Source organism: Sphaerodactylus townsendi, linkage group LG03 (genome assembly GCF_021028975.2).
Source record: "Sphaerodactylus townsendi isolate TG3544 linkage group LG03, MPM_Stown_v2.3, whole genome shotgun sequence".
NCBI lineage: Eukaryota > Metazoa > Chordata > Lepidosauria > Squamata > Sphaerodactylidae > Sphaerodactylus > Sphaerodactylus townsendi.
This window is the reverse complement of record NC_059427.1, coordinates 35,773,662-35,794,717: the sequence shown is the minus strand read 5'-3', so window position 1 is coordinate 35,794,717 and position 21,056 is coordinate 35,773,662. Positions and strand designations below refer to the sequence as shown.

General features: G+C 42.0%; 1 protein-coding gene across 10 annotated transcripts in view; it reads left to right on the top strand.

Moving 5' to 3' along the window:
- Positions 1-21,056, top strand: part of FOXP1 (forkhead box P1) — a 641,222-nt gene that overhangs the window by 306,077 nt on the left and 314,089 nt on the right. Inside the window, exon 1 of one of the 10 annotated variants that reach the window (XM_048490250.1) lies at positions 64-361. The exons of the other annotated variants lie outside the window; for them this stretch is intronic. The gene's annotated coding sequence lies outside the window, so the exon portion shown is untranslated. Of the gene's footprint in view, positions 1-63; positions 362-21,056 lie in introns of those variants that run through there. 10 annotated transcript variants of the gene reach the window in all.

Here is a 21,056-nt window from a genome sequence, read left to right as displayed (position 1 = left end):
GTCAAAGCAGCGGAGCCAGGGGCCGAGGGGCCCCCTCAGGGAGAAGCTTCTAACTGCTTCGCAGACAATAAGAAACAAACGGCACAAACTCCACAAAAGGCTTCCCGGAAAATAAGCGTCAAGTAAATCTTAAAGAACTCTGCCTACTGACATGCAGCTCCCTGTGCATGTAAACCAGTGCTGTGCTATGCTGCCTGAGCCGAGATGCATTTGTTTGGAAATATAAGCCCCTGTGAACACTGGGGGGGTTGTTTCTTTTTAATTAATTTTGAAAGCAGCGGACGAATTCCTTGAAACGTATCTTTACATGCATCTTCCGTCAGTAATGTGTGCCGTGGAGCCTTTTGCTGGGAACGTGAAGGTAAGAATGCCGATTGAGCCTGGGACCTTTCGGTTCAGGTTCACGTTTGATAGATGTTTGCTTTAAAAAAAAAGAGAGAGAGAGAAAGCAACCAAACAAGCATGTGCTTCTTCCAAACAGAGATGTGTTCTTTCTCTTGATTGTCATGCCTACATCCTTTAAAATGCCACTAGTTGGAGTAGACGCTGGTGGAGCAGAGGTGCACTCGGTCCTGCATAAACAGTGCCACAGATGCAAATGCTATGCTGTGGTCAATTGTCAGCTAGACCAGTTTCTTTTTAGATGCTTTTCTGCTGTTCCCCCCCCCCCCCCTTCTTCCTCTTTGTCATCTTCTCTACTTGTGATTACTCTGAACACCCTTGGCTCTTCCCAAAAACCCTCACAGACTTGAGGCTTGCCAGTTATTATCTGCAAGACCCAGAACAAAGGTAGGTTGTTAAACTCTGTGCTCCGGGGGAGGGACAAGTTATTTTTGGAGGATTGTCTTCCTACTGCATGACTGGCTGACCTAAAAGGAGGGGGGGAAATCCTCCATAGAGCGTAGAGAACAGAGAACAGTGCACTCTAGCAGCTTTTTATTATTATTTTTCTTTCTAATGATGGAGATTATTTTTATACCATTGAAAGAAACAATCTTCTTTTAAGCAAACTCAAAATTAAGACGAAAAAGCCTCAGTAAATCAGTACTGGCAAAATATGTTAGTCCATATGTGGTCTAATTCATTTGTAGGACAGTATTCAGATTTGGAAGTAGCATTTTGTAAAACATTTTTTCTTTGCAAGTTGGGAGATGTTCTTTTGTTGGATTTTTTAATAAATTCCAGTCCTAAACTTTCTTATGGACAGAGTTAATAGGAATGTGAACTTTTTGGTTGGCATGACGTGGTCCTTTGGTGGTTGTTGATTTTTAGCATCCACGCATATCAACAGGGTATTTTTTTTAACAAAATATTTTTTTCCTAGGTGTGTGTAGACTTTAGTGCAAACAGTAAAGGGAGCAAAGGAAAGTAATTCATCCCACCCTAAAAGAAACCCATCCTTTATCTAATTAAGAAAATGACTAAATTCAATTTATTTTAAAAAGTACAGTGGATACATCATATACAAATTGAAAGGCAAAAGTAGTCATAAGAATAGATATGTATGTGGAACTCAGCTTGCCAATAGCAGCATGGAATATGAGAATGTACACTACACCTTTGCAAAGGTTAAAACAAGCTACTTAAACACTTGGGTCATGATCCATTCAAGCTTAAGGATTGTCCCATGGATTTCAACAGGAGGATTATGTTCATGCCTAAATCTTATCCACTTAAATCTCTGGATTTTTAAGAGGGCCACACTGTGGCAACATTGTGCCCTGTCTACTTAGCTATCCTGCTCCTCCTCGTTTTTAAAAGTTATGATTACTTGGAATAAATCAGGAATTGGAAGAGTGTGTGTGTGGATGTGTGCACTGCATGTACACTCACATATAAATGCTCATTATTTCATAGGCACTCTACCATCTTTTTTCTTTTTATTTATTTATGTGTGGAAAAACGTTTGGAAATCTAGAGGCTCTTTTTTGATGAAAAAAGAAAGTCAAACAACTTGTGTGTTCAAAAACAATTATGTTCCTCTATCTGGAAATGATGTTGTTTAAAACAGTAGTTCACTGTAGTACTGTTATAATCTGCTAAAATCTAGAAACTCTATTAAAAATTTTATATTTTGGGGGGGGGACATAAAGGTTGGTAGTGGGAATTAGTAGCCTTTAATTAGACATGGAGAAATTCACATTTTACAGGGATTTATGTTAGAACATGGAATGGCGGGTGGCTTGTTTCCTCATTATGAATACTCTCCGCACATAATGAGGTTCATCATTAGTTGATGGAGTGAATTTGCCCTAGCTCTACCTTGAAAGGCATATAATTTACATACTACTTCAGAGCACAAGCTTTAATGGATTCCTCGATGAATAAAATGAAAAGCTACTTTCTTTAAATTTTTGAACACTGTTTTGATAATATCAATTTAATAAGATATTCAGCTTTGCCTGTTAAATATTTTTTGAAAGTGCATTCTCGGTTTTTGCAAGAAAATACATATTTTAATGCTCAGCGCTGTACACTGATAGACCAGCGACACAGTTGTAAACATAAAGAAGTGGGGGAGGGTTGCTGTCTTTTATAAGGCCAATACTTTTGACATTGCTGCTGTACAGTTGTGGCCCATGTGTAGTTACAAGGAGCTAGGAAGGCCCTCTCCCCAATTGATAGTATTTGAACACTGTGTACCATTCTTCTTGATTAATTAAATTGCATTTGGCATGAGAAGGATTTTGCTACTGTACATGTGCTGTACACATTTTCATAATGATTGATCTACAGCAACACATTACTGGCTGCCTGTCTGACACTGACAGAACCGCTGGCCCCACCTCCCTACCTATTTTAATGAGAAAAGAACAGCAAAAAAAACAACAACCTCTTGTGCAGTTCCACCTCTAAAATCTGCTGTAGAGATGTGATTAGATTAGAGGAAATTGAATTGTAGGCTGCCTATTATGTTATCATGTCATCAACTTGCTGGAGTACTGGCACACAGGACAGAGTTGTCGAGATATCCTTCTGCCTCCCCCCTCCTCCCCCCCCCCCCGACGCTGAACCCTTTAGCCATTTCGTAGAAAGTTTCAGCAGAATTACAGTAGCATGTAGAAAGTTTCTTAATCTTCTAGCAGGTAAAGTGGTCTTGGGTGAACAGGAAACTAGCTCATTTTGAGAAGTCTTTTGGGGATGGCATGCGGGACACTTGTGTATTGATACCTGAAGTTCAGGGTTAAAAGTGACAAAAGAATTTTGCTGCTGTCCTGTTGCCAAGGAGGGAGCATAACAGTAATGTGTTCTGACTTATTTTGGAAGATTTGTTTTGGTTATTTTAAAATAACGGGCGTATATCGACATTAACAGAATAATTCCTGTCATTATTATTATTTAGTTAGATTTTATTTAAGGTAATTTCGCTCAGCTGCCGACCTGTCTGCTGGAAAATCTTTTCTCTATTCTAAAACATATATTTGTTTAGGGAGTTTTCATTGAAGTGTACATGACAATTACAGCTGTTCATTAACAAAATTGGGTATTTGTTTTAAACTTTAACCAATCACTTTGATATGCTAATTATGGTGTAATTTAATTTGAGCCCTGTAATGATGATGCCGTTATTATGGACATAAATGATGCAGTTAAACTGAGAGTAATCTCATTTGCATACTGTACATGCCAGTAAATTAAGCCCTTTCTTCGTCTGCCTCAGCTTTAATTTTCCACTTCTTTTCACACAGCGCCTTTTCAGCCACTCTCTTATAAGCCCACTTTGTAATAGTCCCGATGACTGTTTGATGTGGAGAGTTGGTGCACAACAATAATGCATGACACAAGATGTAACATTTAAAGGATTCATTATCTTACTGAGTGTTCCCTTAAGAAGCCGGGATTAACGGGAGATAGAAGTGTCTTTTCAGCATTCAGCATTACAGGCCTCCCAATAAACAAACTACACAGTCTTTGGTACCCTTGCCATCTTTAAGAAAAGAACAAACCATGTACCCTTGTCTACTGCTTGGTTGTAATCCTAGGATAGAACTGTAGCTTATTCATCATCTACTGTAGCATCCACACACAAAACTGCACAACAGACGAGTCATCAAGTGTGCTATAGGGTTAGCAAGATGCAAGGCGGTCGTTAAAATTTAAGGACATCAGCTTCAAAAAGCCAATTTGGCCTGTGCTAGGCGGGTATGCAAATCATAATTTTGCTATCTGGTCTATTGTGTGTTCTGTTCTCCAGTTTTATTCTCTTTGGATCTTAACTGAATTAAATCTGAATACATTTTTAAAGGATTTCTGTTTCATTTACATGTTTCCCTAATTTTAACATAAGAATATTTCATGAATTCAAGTCTTAAGTTGCTCAAATCGAGTCGCTCAAGATGAAGCCCGCTGGAATAATTCCGATGCTTTAAACCATGCCATCGAAAAATGGTTGAAATACGTCCCTCACAATGTACCAGGGACAAAATATGTATTCTGAAATAAAGAGGTCTGATGTGCTGTATTTAGTTTGCTTTTGCTTGCTGCTTGGCAAGACGGTTCCATCGTTAACTATCCATGAAAGGAAACACCATTTTTCCTTGGGGCACTTGTGTATGTCAAGAGAGACTTTCGTTGGCTAAAGATTATTATTAGGCTCTTGGAAATCTTGTCTTGAACAACATCCCATGACCAAAAATAGTTTAAACTGTTTTCTATAAACATTCACATTAGTCATTTCCTGGGTGAACAGTATAAGAAAGGTTGAGCAATACAATTCTGTTGCCTACCTCCTCCACCTTTTCAATGGTACATAGCAAACAAAAGGGAAGTTGTATGTTTTATTTGCCAACAGTTGGTGTTTAATGGATTCTTGTCTGCACATGAGCCCAATTTATGTGTCTCCCAAATATTTGTGCCATGATGGTTCCATGCTCTTTTTTTTCCATGGGAGTTCTAGTCTCCTGGAATTCTCACCGCGTCCGCTTTCAGAATCAAAAGCAGTTCCCTGTGATCCCTTAATTTCTCCCATAGGATAGTGGCATTTATCTTAGCAAAGCTTTCTCGCACCTTTGGAACATGCGGCAACACATTTTCCCAGGTTTCTTTCCTTAGTGCAGTTCTGGATTTTTAGTAGATTTTTGTTTGGTTTTAGTCATAATTTCAAGAAATATGTTGCCATTTTTCTCCCGGATATATTGATGATTCCCTCCACAAGCTCAAATATGTGATGGAACTCACTGTTGAATTGCACATTACAACTTGGAAACAGAAAGGTCTAAAACAGTGGTTCTCAACCTTCCTAATGCAGTGACCCTTTAATAGTTTGTCATGTTGTGGTGACCCCCAACCCTAACATTTATCCATTTTACAGATGGAGAACACTGATGCAGAGAGTCTTAGGTGACCCCTGTAAAAGGGTCGTTTGACCCCCAAAGGGGTCGCGACCCACAGGTTGAGAACCACTGGTCTAAAACAACAACAAAAACCTAGCTTAAATTGTACACCTTCTTGGGAATGAACAATATTATCTCTGCTAAGATGTTTTTGTTCTCATATCGTTTAATTGAGTGAATCCTCAGCTTCTCAGTTACATAGAGGAGGTACCTCATCCTTCTCTGAGCATTTAAAAAAACCCCAGCAAATGGCTGCATTGCCACTATTATTTAGATCATTCATGTGGTTGCCCTCATTTAATTGTTTATAACAGGTATGAAGCAGTTTGAAAAAAATGACATATGTTCTCATACTCATATGTTCTCATACTCAGTTTCCAGAGAATTACACCTGGTTGACAAGGCTGTGAGTTGAATCCAATAAAACGGTGCAGGGAGTATATCTTTCCCTGCCTTTCTTTCCCCCAAGTAGCCCACCATTTGTCCCATAACTCAGTAGGCTGGGAGAGCCTTGTAAACAAAATAAGCCATAGGTTGACATGATGCAGTGACAAGGGGAAATTAAGTAAAATCTCCTGCTCCTCCTCCTTATAGGACTTTCTGCTCATATTATGCATTTAGCCACTTTATGGTGCATCTTATTAATACTGCTTACTTATTTGTGACCTTCGAATCCTGCCCTTCTTCTGAAGAGCTCACGATCAGCATACTTGAGGCCATTTTTTCCTTCAATGGTATAGAATACTGTGCCTCAATCTACAAGGCACAGGTGTCAAACTCGCGGCCATCCAGATGTTATGGACTACAGTTCCCATCATCCCCTACCAGCATGATGCTGGCAGGGGATGGTGGGAACTGTAGTCCATAACATCTGGAGGGCATATACTTTTTTCCCCCTAAATTGTGGCTATAGATAGTTGCTTACAATGTTAAGTTATTAAGGTATGATAAAATTGGTATTTCACTACATAAACTCTCTCAATTAAGTCATTGCTCCAAAGCTTAGAACAGGGGTTCAGAAAAATGAGTTCCAGGGCCCCAACAGTATTCCAGAGGATCTTGTAGTCTCTCTTAAAGAGAGAGCATGAACATCTCTCATGTCCAGCCAGCTAACATGAGAACAAAGAGCCCTCCAACAAGGACATTTCTTGCTGTTTCTGGTGATGAGTTCCTATCCGTCAGTGAGTGAGATTGATCAGATTTTCTTTTGAATTGTGGCTCAAAGAATCACCTACTTTCTGAGGTCCGACTTGTATCAGATATAATTCTCACAATATTCCTTTGAAGATGGAGGCTTCCAAGGGACAAATGTTGAAAAGGAGGGCAAGTGTGCTAGGAAGGAAGGAAGGAAGGAAGGAAGGAAGGAAGGAAGGAAGGAAGGAAGGAAGGAAGGAAGGAAGGAAGGAAGGAAGGAAGGAAGGAAGGAAGGAAGGAAGGAAGGAAGGAAGGAAGGAAGGAAGGAAGGAAGGAAGCCGCTCTTAAATCATTGTTTTAAACTGTGGCTAGTCTCCATTGTTTTAGAACTTTCTTCTAGAAGGCTTGCATGGTACCAACTATTTCTAATCCCACCACAAAACTTTTTTCTAATGTGAAACATTTACCATAACTCTTGTTCCTGGCATGTTTTAGAAATTAAGCCAATGGCCTTAAATCTGGAATTGTACATATTGTTCCTATTTTTACCATTGGTTCTACTTTCCCTCTCTTTTCTGTTCTCAACTGCCTAGATCAGGGGTTGGCAACCTTCAACACCCAAAGAGTCATTTGGACCCGTTTTCCAAGGAAAAGAAAACACTTGGAGCCGCAAATACTTTTGGACATTTAAAATGAAACTAACACTGTATATATTGTTTATTTAATTCTTGGACAACTGTCCTAGTGTTCTCCATCTATAAATCTGGGAAGGGCTGAGCAGGGACAGGGGCCACCCGCACCTCCCTGCTGCAGCTGGTTTTTGATTAAGTGGAGGATCTTGCATGTTTGGTGGAAGAGATTCTTTAGGGTGCTTTTTTGGGGTGTGTGTTTTGTTTTTGTTTTAAAGAACGGAGTCGGGGAAATGCTGTCAAAAGTCTTCGCCTCTCCATGTGCACCAGCCGCGGGCTCCCATCCACCGTCACCACCACCACCACCCCTCCAAACACACACACACACACACACACACACACACACACACACACAACCACACACACACACACACACACAACCACACACACACACACACCCGTGCGGGCAAACGGGGGTGGGGAATCGTGGCTTTGCAAGAGAAGGAAATCCTGGCCCTGGTCCGATGGAAACAACGCCGGAGCTCTGCACGGGGAGGGAAGGAGCCAGGACCAGCCATTGCCTTTGCACAAAGAGAAGTCACGGCCACAGCTTCATCCTCAGCCAGCCCCACAGGCAGCAGCTGGAGCGGCTCATCCCAGGCCCAGGCAGGGTGCAAAAAAGGCAGCCAGCAGCATGCCCCTCCAAAGACAGTGCATCCCTTCTGCCCAGGCTTCCTGGGGTGGGGATCATACCCTTCGCCCCTGGCTGGGCCGAAGCGTCTCTGCCGGCCAGCCTGCCCACCCCTACCTTCACTGCCTCCCCTCAGCTGGAGCTCCGGAGCAGACCCTCCAGGAGCCCCTCTTTTTATGCCCGTCCCCTTGGCGTGGCCGGGTAGCTGAGGGGCGGCCTAGCAGTGGAGGAGAGGGAGGCGCCCCAGAAGCAGAAGCGGTGGCAGTGCCACTTTCCCACATGAAGGAAAGTGGAGTCTTCTTCCCCCTCTCTCGCTTCCTTCCGTACAGCTGGGCTCTGCTCTCTACGCCGCCTCAGGAGCCAGTTGTGGGGCTCGGCGTTGGCCAGGCTGGGGGACGCACGGCCACCTCTCTCCCTGCCCCTGGCGCTGGCGTCGCTCCTCGCTTTGAGCGCCTAGCGGCTAGGGTCCCAAGGAGCCGCAAAACAACAACAAAAGAGCCACTTGCAGCTCGGGAGCTGCAGGTTGCCGACCTCTGGCCTAGATCCATCCCCCTATAATTGTTTTAAGATTACTAGTTCTCTGGGATGGGGACATTTCCTTTTTAATTATAAGCAAAGTGTCAAGTGTAGTTTTTTTTTTCCACAGTAAGACTAGTTCAGCAGTGGAATTGGTTGCCCAGGGAGGTGGTGAGCTTGATCTCACTGGCAGTCTTCAGAGAGAAGCTAGATGAACACTTGTCAGGGATGCTTTAGGCTGATCCTGTATTTATCAGGGGGTTGGACTAAAAATGGCCTGTATTTTATTTTTATTTTTTATTTATTATTGGATTTATATACCGCCCTCCCCTCCCTTGCATGCCATCCCTCCGTCCCCTCCCCCTCCCTCTGCTAGGGTTGGTGGGCCAGGTCCAGATGTTGGGTTCCCTTCCCTCCCCTCCCCCTCTCTTCTAGGATGGGTGGGCCAGGTCCAGATGCTGGGTCCCCTTCCCTCTCCTCCCTTTCATGCCATCCCTCCCTCCCCTTTCCTCCTCTCCAAAATGCTTATCATTGTCCGGGCCTCTTTCAGCTCTATGATTCTAAATATTTTTCAATATAACAATATATTGCAATATATTGGCATCTGAATCTTATTTGCAACTTGATCCTGATCTCACAAAAGGCAGTCCAGGTAAAATAACCTCGGCAAGTCTCCTGATCTCTGTTCATATTGCAGAACAGGGAGGCTGTGAATTTCACCACAAACATCTTTGACAAAGTTACTGTGTCCAAAGGTGGTGTTCAGATGTGAACCTTTCTCCCAGCCTTTTTCATTCATGCTGAATGACTCGAGCACCTGCTGACCAGGTTTGCGCAAAACTGTGCATGTTTAAAACTGATTGGCATCATTAAGTGCTACATGAACACCAAAGAGTAGAATTTTGTTAAAACATGGTATTTATTTATGGCTGATGTATATGGTTTATCTATTTAAACAACTACTTGCTGAGTGGAGCAGTTATGCAGTTGGGACAAGGGGTGGTAGAACTTAGGCAGTGTGAGAACGAGCATGTGTGAAAAGCAACTGTACTGGATAGTTGGGTGGAATGCAATAGAGCAATCTGCTAAACGAACATAAGCAGGTTGATGAACCAATCAAAATCAGCTTACTGGTCATGACCATTGTCTGAACTGGTGGGTGTTTAAGCATCACCAGCGGAGAAGGGCTGGAAGCTGTGAGAATACTGTAGTGATCATCTCTATACATTTCAACGCTGTCCACACAGACGTGGATTGAAAGCTATATACAATGTCTGTGCCAGAAGTAAACATTAAAAAAAAATTACCTCGCGAGTGAGTAGGAAGAGATGATTTGTAAATAACAGGTGGAGATAAATGAAACTCATTCAAGAGTTCTACAGAAGTTCAGTTGAAAAAAGAACAGGATAACTAGAAATTCGGTAGAAATGAACTATCCCTGCCATAGTAGTTGTAAGATGTGCTGGATGGCAATTTGCATATTTTTTACACTACAAGATCCATGTCACGGGATCGACTACATGTGATACCCTAGAACAATAATTACTACTGTTTATGATAGCAGAGTTTTTATAACTGAAAGTGAATATTCAGCATAGAAGTTGAAAGCTGAGATCTTCTAAAGACTTTATAAGAGACTGTTGATGCCAAAGAAATCTCTCTTATAATAAACTATTGAATTCAACGTCAGGTCATGTTAGCCTTTTAAATGCCATGACTGATGTAGAAATGCCTTAAATGGTGTTTACTAATGCGGTTTTACAGATTTTTTTGTGTGATGCATCTTGAATCTCAGCAGGGATGGGGGGTGGGGAGCTACAAATAAAATAAATAAATAGACAAAAATCCTCATAAGGGACGCCATTATAAACTCATTAGAATAAAAGACAAACTTTGGCATTTCTAGATGACAAATTTTACACACATCAACAGCTGAGCTAATTTTATTTATTTATTCATTGACATCAAATCTTTGTCATAGCAAAATATGGATAAACTGCAAAAGAAAACTTGGGCAGCCAATCCAAAGTGGGTGAGCGGCAGAGCAGCAGCCGGGAACTGTGTTGCCGTATTGCCTCCAAAGAGGCTATTGGCGGCCAGGGGAGACAGAGAAACTCCTTTCTCCCCTGGGAAAGCCCATAGTAGAAAATGACTTACACCGCCATTTTTGGTGGCATAAGTCTGTGCCTCTGGGAGGGGGCACTCCTGGTCTGAGAGTACAGCTTTGGGAACACCCCCAGAACACACTATGCCGGCATGCGCATTTGCAGCAGCAGCCAGATACTGCAGGGCCTAGTTCTGGGTTTGAGTGCTGTGGTGGCCGACTGCTGAGGTAAATCCCTTGGTGCCAGCATCTGTGTCATTTTGCACGGTGCTGGGGGCACGGACACTGGTGCAATTCATCCTCTGCTTCCCATGTGTCTTCAGCCTCCCCCCACCGTCCTTTGGATTGCACAGTTGTAGTGCGACCTGTTCCTCTATTAGTACAAATTTCTTGCATAGGTTTGGATGCTGATGGAACAGTGTTTCTGGCTGTCCTGTTCTGGAATATGAGGGCCTCTCAGCCTGGCTATGACATAGATTAAGCTGTGCTCCAATTTATTTGCTGGCTCAGTAGACAGAAATAAAGTCACACCAATTTACCAGAGAGATTGTTTTGATGGGGTCATGTCTTAGTATCTGAGCACACACTGTAGCAGCAGGTTCTCATGCTTTGAACTTGTCTTGTACACTTGCCGTAAAGGTTGTCTGCTATTGATTGGAATTATAATTTTTAAAGTCTTTATTGGAAACTGTCGGATCATTCTCTCCCCCACCCCGTGGTATTTCTTGTTCCTGAAACAATATATTATTTCTAAATACTGTTTTTGGTTATGTAATATGGTATAGCATTCTCAGAAACAAATCTGAAAAAAAAAATCACCCTGTCCTCAGAGATACAGGTTTTAGCACCCTGTGTCCTTTGAGGAAACAATAGTAGTGATTACTCTTGCAATTCCATGAGTCATAAACATTGTGTTTTCCTATAGGTTAGATGCTCCATTTTTTTCCATTTGTCTTAGTCTTGAGCTTCACATTTTTGCCATATCTCAGGGGCTCAACACGTGTTGCTGTGGCTGGGAAAAAAACAGACTGAACTGTGCGATTTCTTTTTTCTGCAACATGATTGTTTACTTGTCATATTTATTAATTTATGTACAAGATTTATATCCTGCTTGTACATCGAATGTATCTGAAAGGTTCTTACAATAGTCAATAAATCTAAAACATCACACAACATAAAACAGAAGCAAAAGATGGGAATTACGATTAAAAACGATGTAGAGTTAGGTTAAAAATTACAAATTTAAAGTTGCCAGGTTTGGATGCTCTCTTCTCATGTGTTCATATTAAGATGGGCTGTTCAGTAGAAGAGTAGCAATCAAGCTTCCATGAATACCACTCCCTAATGAGGCAACTTTACTTTGCGTGATCCTGTACCCATAGCTCAACTGAGCTTGAAATGAATTTCTACAAAGAGGGAAGAAACACTGCTAAGGTCCTTAGCAAATTTCTGCAATGCCCATATAGTTTGCATAAGTTTAAGACCTTGACGACATCACTAAAGGCAGCAATTTTTCAAAGGGGATGCTTACAAGGGTCAGTCTGTAATTAAAAATTGTTCTTTGTGGTTTTTTTTACCTGCTGATGAAGCTGCGACGAGGGCCATTTTTCTGCATTGGTAAAACGAAATAATTGGGGGAAATTAATTCAGTTTACAGAAATATAGCTGAAAAATAAAAAAGCAGATTTCATTCTGTTTCAGACCCTTATTACCCCCTGCAGGTGATGATACCAGACTGCTAGGAGAAGGTCCTCAACTCTTATTCTGTGTAGTCTGGGAGTCTGTGGGATACAAAGACCTTGAGGGGATCCTGTTTCACTGGGGTTGTTCCAGCAGCAGAAGTAGTTAGCAGCTTCTAGAGAATATGTTATATGTTCAGGGTAGCCAAGTCGCATCAGGCTGTACAGGATCAGTGAGTGTCCTCAGGGAAGGCAGATGCTAAGCTGATAGAATTAAATGCAATGCTTCGATTACTTTTGCTACTGCCCTTTCTTTGGCTCCTTCCACATGGGTCAAAAAACACGGGTGTAGGATGGTTAAAAACCATTTTGGGGAGGAATTTCACACAAATCCTGCCCCTAAAATGAGCCTGCCCCATGTTATTTCCCCCAGGTCTTTTTTAGAATTGTGCTATTAGCGAGTCTTTTCAAAAATCCCGAGTTTCACCACTCGTGAGTGAATGGCCAGGCAGGAGGGGCTTTGTTCACCTCCGTTTTTCTTTTTAAATTTTTTTTTGCAACTTACACTTGCATAGCTATGAGACATCAGGGGGTTCATTTCTGCATGCCTGTGTAGCTACACACCAGCGGGAAGTAAATTAAAAATATACACGCCTCCACGTAAAGGTGCGACATCAACCCGGATTGTTTCCGTGGTCTCCAATCACTACCTGCATGGATGCGCGTGAACACAAAAACAGGAAAATTGAATACATTATCTCTACTACAACCCGTTATACATTTACTGTGCGGAAAGGGCCTCTAAGCAGGACCTGAGAAATATGCTCCTCAAGAGATGTGGCTTTCTGTGCCATTTTCATGGCCACTGATGGCAGCCCTCCTGCTGCAGCTGACCGGTCATCCCAGGAAGAGTTAACTGAGCCTCACAGAGAGATGCCAGCTGAATCAGCAGAGCCTACACCAGCACAGGCTTCTGGCTCAGAGCCAATTAGCACAGCTAAGAAAGATTGTAGTACCTCTGGGTCTCCAGATGTGAGTCGGCATTGCAGATAGAGATTAAGAGTGGCCTTAGAGGTGCCTCTCAGGGGCGTATCTGCCAGAGGGACATGGGGTATCACGTGTCCCCGGGCGCATGCCATCTAATCACGTGGGTGGGGAGTGCTGGGCCCAAGCTGCACTTGCTAGCTCTGGGCAGTAGACCTGGGTGCAGGCGCTGGCTCTGAACATTAGACCTGGACGCTGGAACTGGATCCAGGCGGCAGACCTGGGTGCCTTGCTGGCTCTGGGCGGTAGACCTGCGTGCCAATTCCAGGTGGTAGATCTGGGTGCCGGGGAGGGTGTGTGTGTAAAATTCAGATTTTGCCCTCGGGGTCCATTTTCCCTAGATATGCCTCTGGCGCCTCACAGCAAGACTGCAGACCCAAATATAAAAGTAGGTAGTAGAAGAAGAAGAGGAGTTTGGATTTATATCTCCCCTTTCTCTCCTGTAGGAGACTCAAAGGGGCTTACAATTTCCTTTCCCTTCCCCCCTCACAACAAACACCCTGTGAAGTGAGTAGGGCTGAGAGAGCTCCGAAAAGCTGTGGCTAGCCCAAGGCCACCCAGCTGACGTGTGTTGGAGTGCACAGGCTAATCTGAATTCCTCAGATAAACCTCCACAGCTCAGGTGGCAGAGCAAGGAATCCAACCCGGTTCCTCCAGATTAGAGTGCACCTTCTCTTAACCACTACGCCACTGCTGCTCTACTGGTCTAAGCAGTTCAGAAACCTTTATTAGGCAACAAAGAAAGAATCGTCAAATACAAATAAACAGAATAAGCGAAGTGGAAAGAATGTCCCAAATGTATAAGAATACTGTGAACAGAAAAGAGAATCCAAAAGATTAATCCAGAGTATTGATCAGAAAATTGGCCACCATTTCCAATAATATAGAATCCTGATTATTCAAGAGACAGTTCAGTTTAAAGTTAAAGTCTGAGCAATCATGCCCCTTTAAAGACTGGGGATTTTTTGTACCTGTCGTCAAAATAGTTTACTAATACAAGTTTACCTTAACAGTATGAATGGCACTCAAGTATTATGTAAGAGACTGCATAGATTACTTAGGTGCATACTTTCTTGGCAAAGGTTTTATCTATCACATGGGTTGGTGGCCCTCATTGACAGCAAGCTATATTGCATGGGAACCTGTGGTGGGGAGCTCGGTGCAGGCAAAATTGCACCTCTCTTCTCCCAGGGAAACCGCGCTGGAAAAAAAGAAAGCATCTTTTTCAGGCTCTCCCATTTCATTATAGTCCCTCTTGCTTTGTGGCTTTTTGTCCATGGGTATCCCCTGATACATTTTCTGAAGGCACATGGCGTCATGGGGAAGGGAATCTACTTATTTTTGAAGATCAAGGACAAATAGCTCTAGAATTTCTTGTTGTCAGCTTTAGAATTCACAAAGAGCAATAATTAGACAAGCTGTTTAGTAGCCAGTTTAAAGCCACTTGTAAGAACATTTTTAAAAAATCTCATGGGTAATGATGAAAAAACACCACTCTGATTTGAAATCTGTTCAGTACTTTCAAGCTCGGAAAGAATTCTCAGGGAAAAAAAAACATAACCTTTTCTGGAATTCTCTCCCCGCTCTCCCTTATCATATTGCTTTATTATTTTCAGCTGTGTCTGAGCGTTAGGAGCTGGACAGTTTCATATACAAAATAAATAAGTACAAAATTTGGCTGTCTGATTCATTCTTTGTTTTGATAGCATATATGCACCACAACATCCTTATTTGGATACGGAAAGGCACGGGGGCGTCTTCTCGTCCCATAACATTTTTCTAGTGCTTTTTGTAGGTATAGTGTTTACACCCGGAAATAACATCTGCAGAATTATTTTTAAACAAGCTCTTTTCACAGGTGAAGAAGACTGAATTCCTTATGTTTGTTTCTTATGCTTGTCCTTGCAATAATGGCATAAACTACGAGCAGAAAGGTACTGGCTGAACATCAGCAAGAAATGTTTTACAGTAAGTCAGAGGCAGCCTCAGGATCATATGTTAACAATATGGTTAAATGTATTGGGAGAAGGTCAGCCAATGGATTCTGGCATGTGCAGGTCAGCATTGAAATTGGCTGTGTGGGGAGGCGATGAGTATCCCCTCACTGGCAGTCTTCAAGCAGCAGCTGGACAAACCCTTGTCAGGGATGCTTTCAGTTAATCTGGCACTGAGCAGGAGGTTGTACTTGATGGCCTGTATGGCCCCTTCCAACTCTGTGATTCTGTGATTCCATAATCTTTCATTCCTTTATAGTCTACTTTTCTTAAGAAGTCTCAAGACAGATACAGATCTATTGGCAGCAATTTGTCAAGTCTGCTCCTTCAGACGGACTCCTTTCCATCCAGCATATGTGCACAAAAGTAAGGACTATCCTGAATATGCTGCTTGAGGTGGACTGTCTTAAGTTCTGATCTGGAGCCTTTCCCCTTCTAGTGCATGTATTCATGGGTACGCACCGCAACCTTCCTAATCACACAGTGTTTTGGAGTGCTTAGTTTGGAGACGCTTTCTTCTCCAAACAGCAACCTAGAGTTCTTCCTTGCTAAAGGGCCTGCTGCAGCCAGTGACTTTGCCTAAATATTTATATCCTTCCTTCCTCCTGATTTTACAATCTTCTGCTGCTTGTTGGTGGGACATTCTGCATGCAACACAGTTCAAATTTCCCCCTTCCCCAATCACATCTTCTTGTTGGATGCTCAAAACACAAAATGTGATGTGGTTGATTACACTTTGAATCCCTGAGGGAAAGGGGCTATTTGGAAAGGAAAATGGCTGGTAGGAAAAGGGTTAAGTTACCATTCCCTTTTCTTCACTCGAAGTCATCTCACCTTGAAGCTATTTTTCCTTTACAAAAGATAACCTCCCTCCCTCCCTCCCTCCCTCCCTCCCTCCCTCCCTCCCTCCCTCCCTTCCTTCCTTCCTTCCTTCCTTCCTTCCTTCCTTCCTTCCTTCCTTCCTTCCTTCCTTCCTTCCTTCCTTCCTTCCTTCCTTCCTTTGCCCCTCTTAAAACGTCAGAAACAACTCTTGCTTTTTCTTTAATTGGAAGCTTGAAAGCATGAGGGGAAGTAGAGAAGAGAATATTTTTGAATTATAAATTTGATAGGAGAGCTGTAATCAAATAAAGTAAAGCCATGCAGCGAAGAATATCCTATTTACCTGATACCTCATGTCAGACCCAATTTATATCATGTCAGTGTAGTAGGGTAACTGCTTAAAAACACTTTTTTTGTGATTGGACTTCACACTGACTGATAACAACGCCAAACTAATCACATGCATTGTCTGATCATATTGTTACTTAGGAAACGTGTGTGTGGGGGGGGGGGGGGTAACTTTTAGGAAAAAATGAAATATGTGCTATATTTGCATTCTTCCTATTTCTGAACTTGTTTTATTGCTTTACAAACATTATACATATTTTCTCCATGTAACACTGTATTGTGCAGCATATTTATAAAAGTGTAAATACTTTCATTCCGTTCAAACAAAGTTGCAAATGTACCTACAACTAGACAGAGTTCTGCAGACTTGTGTGTGCTATGCTATCTGAGCAGATATGTCTCACTTCTGAGCCACAGGGGGAAAAGTGAAAGTTGAAAACGCAAACAAAGGTAGGGTTTTTATTTGGTCTCTGAAGTATTTTCTATATAAACCCAGTTTTAAGGACTGTCAGTAGGTTCAGATGTTAAATTTGTATTTAAGAACACAGGGTTGGGTGCAATTGAAGAGGTCCTAGCAGGAGTTGGTATAACAAATCTTTCCCCAAGCAGCCTGTCTTTTGTCTCTTCTCTGAGGATGAGGAGAACCTCACAGACAGAATAGACCACAAGATGGAGCACAAGAGTAACAAGGGGGATTTGGGCATAACAAGTGCCTTTTTCCTTTTCTGCTAGTGGCTTGTGGCAGTGGCTGTGGGGGGATTATTATACCTGACTACCTGTGGTGTGTCCTGTTAGTGAGTCTCACTCGAATTCAAATCCCCACTCCGCTAGGAAGCTCATGACCTTTGGCCAGTCATTCAAGTTCAGCCTAAGGTATTTCATAAGGTCAGTGTGATGATAAAATAGAGGAGGGAAGAACCTTGAACACTGCCTTAAGTCCCTTAGGAAAGCCTGGGTTAAAAATGTCATCAGACTCACAATGTCTTGAACCAGGTGGGGAATTCTGGTGGGGCATCCATGTTAGACTATTGTAGCAAAATAGAAATCTAGTTGCACCTTGAAAAATAACCGCATTTACTTCAGCACAAGTTTTCCTGAGTGACAGCTCACTTTTTCAGCTGCATAACATAAGGAAACAATATTTAACATTTTTATAAGAGAAGTTACAGGAGGAGGGAGAAGAGGTTGGACATATATGAGGCTTGGCATGAATCCTGTCATAAATCTTTCAGGTATGGTGCTCTGTGAGACACAGGAAAGAATTTGGGTGCTACATCTAATGGATGATGAAAGAAGTAAGAGATTACAGCCTCTCATTCAGTGATGTGGGGAAGGTCATTTTCCACAGAAAATTTCCATTTTTATATATTTTCCATGAAAAAAAATTCTGCGCTGCATGTGTGAATATAGTTTATTGACAGTTGTCATGAAATTGTACTGCAAATTAGTCATATTAGATGGGCTAACTATAGACAAATCTCCATGTTTGAATAGGTCCATACTTCTTCATGGTGCATTTGCTCTTTTTTGCTAAAATTAAATTATTTATTTAAATTTGACTTGGAAAAAAATGTCCAGAATAGTTTGGCTTAATGAAACTTAACTAACAGTACCTGGTAGAGTGGTTGGCCCTCAGATAGTCAAGAGTAACCATAGTTGGTAGAGTAACCAGTACTTGGTAGAGTGGCTGTCCCTCAGATAGTCAGAGTAACCATAGTTGGTAGAGTAACCAGTGCTTGGTAGAGTGGCTGGCCCTCATATAGTCAGAGTAACCATAGCTGGTTTAATTAAACAAGAGTTTTGTGCTCTACCTGAACTGAACCTATGTCTCATACTCTTTGTGCACAAAATTAATATGATTTAAACAAACACACATCACTGCTGTCATGGATAAACAAAAATATAATGAAGCAGGAACAACTAATCAAGGAAGAAGCAGTCAAAAAAGCCAAAAAGCATCAGCAAAGGGCCAAAACGATTATTTTAACTGTAGTTTGTTTGTGAAAGCAGAATCCAGCTGACAAACTATTCAAATCTTGTTTTGTCACAACAAGCACTGATTTGTTTTCCTGGTCTCTGGGAAGCTATTAACTAGAGAACAAACAGTGTTAAGCCAGATTTAGCATTCAGGCTGCATTCAAAACCATAGTCCCAGTCATTGAGATCACAGTAAACTACTAACTGGTTAATAAACCACCTTGAGATCCTGGTAAAATGGAACCCAACTAGTGATAGTTAGTAGAGTGTCCTACATCCTGACAATCATGATAACCATAATTAGTTTAATTAAACATTGGTTTTGTGTGATATTTGAACTGAGCCTGTGTGCTATACTAATCATGGACAAAATTAATCTTATTTAAACAATAAACATGTCCTTGAAAACATATAGGATATGTCTATGGGAAGCACAACAATTATGACCTAATGCTATAGTTGTAGGTAAGTCAAATTTCTTACTAAAGCAGAATATATCAATATATAGTTCATCTAATTTGTTTTAGGATATAGAATGGGGGAATTGGGGATTCATCCCAATATGTGTCCCTACATAGTTCAATGTGGGGAGTTTCACAATTAAACTACATGAAAGATGAAGTTGCATAATTGATTAAGACATACAAATAAGCACCAAATTGTATCTTTTTTGGGGGGGGGGACAGTTTAAATGTGACTAAAATCTCAAAATGATTCACACCCAGGATGAAGCACAACTGCGGGAAGGATTCTAACCTTTCAGTCTGCCAACAAATGAACTAGTCACAACTTCATTAATACCCCGCATGATTAAATTCAGTAATTCAACCCAGGCTACAGCTGTTTATATCCCTTGTTTGTGCCTCTGTTCATGACCACTACCAAATGCCAGTTGTGACCATACAACCAGAATCCTGGAGGCAGGAATGGATCAACTGGTTGGAATTCTTGCAACATTATGTCATGCCAGCCCTAATTCATACAGGCATACTTTAGGCCTAGACTGCCCTAATCCGTAGAATAAAAGTTGTTTTTTATACTCAGCTTTTCTCTACCTTTAAGGAAACCCAAAGCGGCTTACAAAATCTTCCTGCACTATTTCCCTATTCTGTACTTCACCTAAGACTTTGGTTATTCCTTACTAATGTAAAGCAGTTTTTTTCTCATTATCAGGCTCAAAGTTTATTCAGTAATATGAACTAGTACTAATTACTGATTTTACCTAGACTGTCAAATTCTAAGAACTGTTTTCTCCCAAATGAGAACCCAAATTGGCTTACAACGTCATTCTTACCACCTCAGTTTCACCATCGCAGCGACCCTGGAGGTGGATAAAGTTGATAGGAAATGACTGGTCCATGGAACTGCGTTTCCATGATGTGGGGATTTGACCCTGGGTGTCCCGGACCCCAATCTGACACTCTTACCACTGCACACACTCATTCATGCTTCAACTTATAGCACACTATTCCACAAGCTTGGTTCTTAAAGTAGTCTATCACATTATTGAACCATAAAGTGTGATGTGAGTAGCGGTTTCCTAGTGTTCTAGGACATGGGAATATTAAGGACAGCCCCATCCAAACTGGAGACAATGTGCTGTGGTGCCAATGTGACACCTCACCACTCCCATAGAGGCTTGGTATGGGGACACTCGCAAAGTGAAAAGGCTTCTCTGTTGCCATGAAGCCTTCATGGTCTTCAGTAAACTTATGTCACCTTTGACGTCTGAAGTATGGGCTGCTGGCATAATGCCAACAAAGGTTGGTCCCCGCCCACTGGCTGTGGCCCCAGCCCACCACTGGTATGTCAGCAGCAGGGGCCTTGGATGCTGGCATGGCATCCAGCATGGCATCCCGGCTCCTGGGAGGGTTGCGGCACCTGCATGCTGGTGGAGTTGCTCTTCTGCTGGGGCAAGTGTCCTGGAGAGGGCAAATCTGTTGGCATGGCCACATGCTGCTCCCAAGAGCAGATTTGCGTCCCCCTCTCCCGCTTTGGATGGGACTCCTAAGAACCTTAACAGGAGTTCCTAACCCATCAGTCTGATGGGTAACTCTTACTGATCTTTTTTCTGAAATTCATCCATTCAGAAGAGTGTTAGATTCTTAGACATAGTTACAGTAATTGAGGAGCAATAGTAAACGAGATAGGCTGAACCAGTAACCTGCATGCAGTGATTCTACAACATGAAAAAGAGTGAGAAAAATATTCCCTAAAAATAGGATATTTGAAAACTGGAAAATGTTGATAATGAAGTACCTTTTAGTATTTGTTTGACCTGAAAGATTGGGGTAGGGGAAGATTATATAACATACTGATAATTCCCTTCAGACATACTGCATAGTTATTGTTTTGGTAGGAATGAACAACAGCAAATAATCCCACATAGCACACACTTCCATTATACAGTTACGCCTATTCACATTAATTTATTCTGGTCTGCTGGTTTCATGGCATATGAACAGTTCACGTGCAGTGTGTACCTGTGTGTATTTCCCTGGCAGATTATTAATCCCACATACATGTGCTTGTGCATGTGCAGGCCAGTCATACCCACCTGGTCATTGTGTTTCTTTTCATTAATGTTGTCTGTGGGCGTGTATGTGTGGGTGTTGTCAAGTCACAGCGGACTTATGATGGCCCTGTAGGGTTTTCAAGTCAAGAGACGTTAGGAGGTGAGTTGCCAGCACCTGCCTCTGCATTTCTGAGACAGTTCTGACAGAACTTTGAGCGGCCCAAGGTCAACTAGTAGACTTCATGTGGAAGAGTGGGGAATCAAACCCGGTTC